Consider the following 6,083-nt stretch of genomic DNA (forward strand, 5'->3'; position numbering starts at 1 on the left):
AAGCTTGTGCTCCTTTTTGTTTTCCTCATTTGGGCAAGACTTCCATTTTCTGAAGGAAACTCTCTTTTCTCTAACAGTTCCCTTGACACTGCTCATTAACTATGCTGGTGACCTCTTAGTGCTACCTTTCCTAACCTATGGTACACATTTTAGCTAGGCTCCTATTATTGTGGTTTTGCGTAATCTCCAAGCATTTTGAAGGGATTCAGTCCTCTTGACTCCCCCTTTTAACTTCCTTTTCACCAGTTCCCTCATTTTAGAGAAGTTTCCTTTTTTAAAATAAAATGTGACTGTGTTGGACTTCCTGGGCAATTTTCCACTTAAATATATTAAATCTGATAGCACTGTGATCACTGTTACCAATTGGTTCAACAACATGTACATCTCATACTAGGTCCTGGGCAATACCACTGAGGATTAAATCCAAGGTTGCTTCCCTTCTGGTTGGTTCCATGACCAACTGTTCTAGGGCACAATTATTTAGGGCATTGAGAAATGTAACCTTTTTGTCGTGGCTGGAACATGCATTTATCCCCATCAATGTGGGGATAACTGAAGTCGCCCATTATTACAACCCTTCCTTGTCTGGAGCCTCCGTGATTTCATTTTCCATCTCAAGGTCACTACAAACATTCTGGTGTGGGGGACAATATGTTCCTAGCACTAAATTAGTTTTGGAGCCTGGTATTGTCACCCACAGGGCCGCGGTGGCTTAGTGGTTAAGACGCTGAACTGCAGACTGGAAGGTCAGCAGGACAGCAGTTCGAGACCCGAGTGCTGCGTGACAGAGTGAGCTCCCATCATCAGTCCCAGCTTCTGTCAACCTAGCAGTTCGAAAGCAAGAAATTGCAAGTAGAAAAATAGGTACCGCCTCGATGGGAAAGGTAACAGCGTTACGTGCACCTCGGTGTTCAGTCATGCCGGCCACATGACCACGGAAGCATCTTCGGACAGCGCTGGCTCTTCGGCTTAGAAACGGGGATGAGCACCGCACCCTAGAGTCGGACACGACTGGTTGGGGACACCTTTACCTTTACTTTTATTGTCACCCACAGTGCTTCTGTGGAAGAGCCTACCCCTTTTAGGTGTTCTAGTCCACTCAACACTCTGCCCTCTTTGACATACAGGGCAACACCTCCCCCAGTACGCCCTTCCCTGTCCTTCCTATAGAATTTATATGCAGAGATGACTGTATCCCACTGGTTTTCTCCACTCCACCAGGTTTCTGTAATGCCCAATATATCCAGGTTTTCCTTTAAAATCAAGCACTCCAATGCTCCCATTTTGGCTCAGAGGCTTCTAGCATTTGCATAAAAACACCTATACATGGTATCCCTCCCCAGATGCCTATAGGGCATTGGCCCCTTTGATTGGCTATTATGTTCTACCATGTACTCCTTGTCTATTTCCTCCCTTTCTACATTTGGGCAATCAAAAACATTTTCATCTTCATCCCTTTGGGATTATTTAAGCTGAACCGGATGCTTTCCAGCTCCTGTCGGCTTTCCCCCAGGGTTTAGTTTAAAAGCTGCTCTGCCAACCTTTTTATGTTTAGCACCAGCAGTCTGGTTCCATTTTGGTTCAAGTGGAGTCCATCCCTCTTGTACAGGCCCGGCTTGTCCCAAAACGTTCCCCAGTGCCTAACAAATCTGAACCCCTCCTCCCTGCACCACCCTCTCAACTACACATTGAGATTCCTCAGCTTCGCCTGTCTAGCCGGCCCGGTGCATGGAACAAGTAGCAAAGCCATCTTGGTAGTCCTGGATGTCAACCTCCTACCTAACAACATAAATTTGGCTTCCAGGACCTCACAACTACATTTCCCCACATCATTGGTACCACCATGGACCATGACCACTGACTCCACCCCAGCACTATCTACTAGGCTATCTAGATGGCGCGTGATATCCGCAGCCTTTGCACCAGGCAGGCAATTCACCATGTGGTCTACACACCCATCACAAACCCGGCTGTCTAATGATTGAATCTCCTACTACCAGAAGCCCACCCCTTTGGAAGCACATCCTCAGCACAAGAGGATATTTGTTCATCTTCCAAGGAATGGGTCCCTTCTAAGGGAGCATTTACCTCTTCCTCAGAATAACACCCTCCTTCCCCAAGATCTGCATTCTCCGTGACAGCAGAGGAGCTGTCACCCTGGGAATGAGACGCAGCTAATAGGTTCCTGAAGGTCTCATCATCAACCTCTCTGCCTCTCTTAGCTTCTCCAGGTCAGCAACCTTGGCCTCAAGGGAACGAACTTGTTCCCTGAGAGTCAGGAGCTCATTACACTGGGCACACACCCATGACTTCCATCCAGCAGGTAGATAATCATACATGTGGCACTCAGTGCAATACACTGGATAGCCCTCACCCCCCTGCTGGCTTTCTACCTTCATAACTGTTTTGTTTATTTGGGTGTGTTTTCCCTGGAAAACTTAGTTGTTTACTATGAGAAGGTGGAGAAATTATTTATAGCTATTTATTTACAGTTACTTACTGTGAGTACAGAATAGGAAGAAAAGAGTCGACTGCCCTGGCTTCCTTGCCCTGTTGCTAAACTCACACAGTTGCTTAACTCGCTTGTTTGCTGATACTTTGTCACTAGGGCTGAGACACCTCATCACTGGGGCTCCTTGCACTCAGAGAGCTGGCTCCTTTGCAGGCATGCCTCCTTATATAGATAGGCCCAACTGTTGCTGCAGTGAATTTGATTGGAGGGCCTCTTTTAAAAAGCAAGGGAGGCTGTTTGTGAACTCCTGATCAGTACTGGCTTTCAGTGGCCTGGAATGTAGGTCAGTTTGCCCCCCAGGGAATGGTGATTCCTATTTAGGAAGGAGGACTATTAACAATAGTGAGTGAGAGTGAATAGAGGGGAGGATCCTCTATTCAATTGGTCATTGGAGGGGACAGCAGACAAAGGGTAGGTGATTTGGGAAGGCTGTCGCTTGCAAGGTCTGGATTCTTTGTGTGTGAGTTTTTTAAAACTTGAATGATATGCTGAACCCTTAAACTTGCTTTATTTAGTGAACTGCTCTTTAAGACCTAAAGCCTGATCCTAAACTGAGGCCAATCTGAAGCTAGCCTGCACTTTTTTCTGCTTTAAGTAGACTCTTATTCCCCCTTTCTAAGGATGGGGTTAGTTTAAAATATGCAGCTGAGGTTCTTTTCAACCACTCCGTGGTCTCTGTTAATGCAAGGCTTGTAAGTTCTTGCTGGATTCCCCCCCCCCCAATATTTAGCTCTTTCTTGTAAGTTTGTAAGGGGTTAACCCTCTGGGATTTAGCTGTGCCCTTGGCTTCAACTGCTATTTATCAATTTTAAATTGTTACCTGACATCCTTTAATAGATACTTAAGTAATTTCACTTACCTTTCCCTCGCACAGTTGCTTAACTCGCTTCTTTGCTGATGCTTTTGTCATTGGGGCAGAGATGCTTTGTCACTGGGGCTCCTTGCACTTGGAGAGATCCTAGTAGATCCTAATCATATTCATTTTCCAAGTTAATGGTCTCCCTCTTCCCTCCTGCCCCCATTAGTGATTGATATTAGGAATAAAATTGACCTATTAAACAAGGGGTTTGTGAAGAAGAGGAAGACAAAGACTTGTAAAGCATTTTACACACGATCATTATAGAAATTATAGATAACAGCCACGGGACTGATGGTGGGAATGTGTCTTATCAAGGCAAGCATAGAACAAACTGGATAATCAGATTGGCAAGCCCTTCCTGCAAACCCCTATGGCTCTTATCAACTAATGGAGCTTCACAAAAAAAGAAAAAGGAAAAAGAACCTAAGAGACCTGATCCTTCATTAGCAGGAAGTGCCGAGGCCTGAGAGCCAGCCAGCCATAGATTAAAAGACAAGCAAAAAATAAAACCCTACCCTTGCTATTATTACCGTTCTTATCTTATTCCCTTGCTGCCCGAGACAAAAAGAAATCCTCCTCAGCAGCAGTTGATGAAATCAGCTGAGATGGAAGACCCTCATGATAAACTTGTCCCCCTGGGAGGACTGCTTTCTACCATGGCCGCTGTTCTCACCACATGGCACGTGGGGTTCTTTTAGAATGGTTTGCTCATGTCTGTGGTTGGGCTCAGTGGTGCCAGCAGCATAGGGCTTTGGGGCAGAGGTTCAGAGCCCCTCCAGGCAGAAGGAGCAAGAAGGCCCCTGAACACAGCAAGTTTAGCTTAACGCATTTTGAAGTCAGTGAGGAAATATACATGACCATCTGTAGAGCAACCTGTAAGACCGTTAAGTCCAGAGTCTAAAATTATCTAAACACAGCACTTGCTGGGGTGGTTTTCTCTATGCCAGCATGAGTCTTTGGCTCCACATGAACAGCTTGCCATGGTGTAACAGCCAGCAGGTGGAGTACTGGAAATGGCCTCAATGCTGTGTAAACTAGCTGTAAAATAATACTGCATATAAGCTTAGCAAAATAACAATGTATTCAATTAAGTTTTATCTTGGATGGCAGTTTTGCCCACTGAGACTTCCATGCAGTAATCCCATGTTGTGGGAATTGGGTGCAGGATGCCTGCATTCTGTTTGTAGCTCTGTGATCCTGTAAGCATGGGGGGTGGGGAGGTGTCTAGGGAACATGAAAAAAAGAAGCTGATGAGGGCTACTGAGTATTGGAGCCGCTGAGGATAATTGGGTGCAGCAGCAATTGTGTTGGCACTGCATCAGCTTTGGAACAGGGGATTTGACTAATTCATGGAAGATAAAGCTACTAGTCATGATGGCAATATATTACCTCCAGTATCAGAGGCAGTATGCCTTCCAATACCAGCTGCTGGAAAATTGGAGCAGGAGGGTGCTATTGCACTCCTATCCTGCTTGTGGGCTTCCCACAGGCAGCTGGTTGGCCATTGTAGGAACAGAATGCTGGACCGGATGGGTGTTTGCTGCTGGGTCAGACCAATCTTCTTAAAATGTTCTTAAGGTTCTCTCTCTTTCTTTCTCTCTCTCTCTCTCTCTCTGCGCGAATCAGTTCTTCAGCTCTAAAACAGACAGTGACCTACTGTTTGACAATGACCAATGATAATCTGAAAATCAGCAAGGCAATTACTGTAGAGTTCTTGGTGTTTTAGAAAATGCTATAGAGTTGATAAATAAAAAGGAACGGCTGTAACACAGAGTTTCAGAGCCTGGCCAATTCTGCTTCCCTTCCTCTTTCGTCCCTGAAAGTGATTTAAGATCCAGTCCTCTTTGTTTTCATTAGGCAAACAGTGGCAGATTATTATTTATATATAGCATCATTGCTATCCATAGTGCTTTACAGAGTAACTAACCAAGACAAGACCCTATCCAGAGGAGCGTACAGTCTACATTTTGACATGAGTGCAGGGAGATGACAGAAGATGGTGAGGACAAAGAGACAAAGGCAACAGGAAGAATGTACACAAATGCATTTGTTGTTGTTGTTCAGTCGTTGTTGTTCAGTCGTTAAGTCGTGTCCGACTCTTCATGACCCCATGGACCATAGCACACCAGGCCTTCCTGTCCTCCGCTCTCTCCCAGAGTGTGCTCAAGTTCATATTCATTGCATTGGTGATGCTATCTAGCCATCTCATCCTCTGCCATCCCCTTCTCCATTTGTCTTCAATCTTTCCCAGCATCAGGGTCTTTTCCAGGGAGTTTTCTCTTCGCATTAGTTGGCCAAAATATTTGAGCTTCAGCTTCAGTATCTGTCCTTCCAATGAGCAGTCAGGGTTGATTTCCTTTAGGATTGACTGATTTGACCTCCTTGCAGTCCAGGGACTCGTAAGAGTCTTCTCCAGCACCACAGTTCAAAAGCATCAATTCTTCGGCGCTCAGCCTTCCTTATAGTCCAGCTCTCACAGCCATACGTTACTACTGGGAAAACCATAGCTTTGATTAGACGGACCTTTGTCGGCAAGGTGATGTCTCCGCTTCTTACTGTGCTGTCTAGGTTTGCCATAGCTTTCCTCCCAAGGAGCAAGCGTCTTTTAATTTCATGGCTACAGTCACCGTCTGCAGTGATCTTGGAGCCCAAGAAAGTAAAACCTGTCACTGCTTCCATTTCTTCCCCTTCTATATGCCAGGAAGTGATGGG

This window comes from Heloderma suspectum, chromosome 2, assembly GCF_057233095.1.
Source record: "Heloderma suspectum isolate Gila_16-S chromosome 2, 16-S_ref, whole genome shotgun sequence".
Classification (NCBI taxonomy): domain Eukaryota; kingdom Metazoa; phylum Chordata; class Lepidosauria; order Squamata; family Helodermatidae; genus Heloderma; species Heloderma suspectum.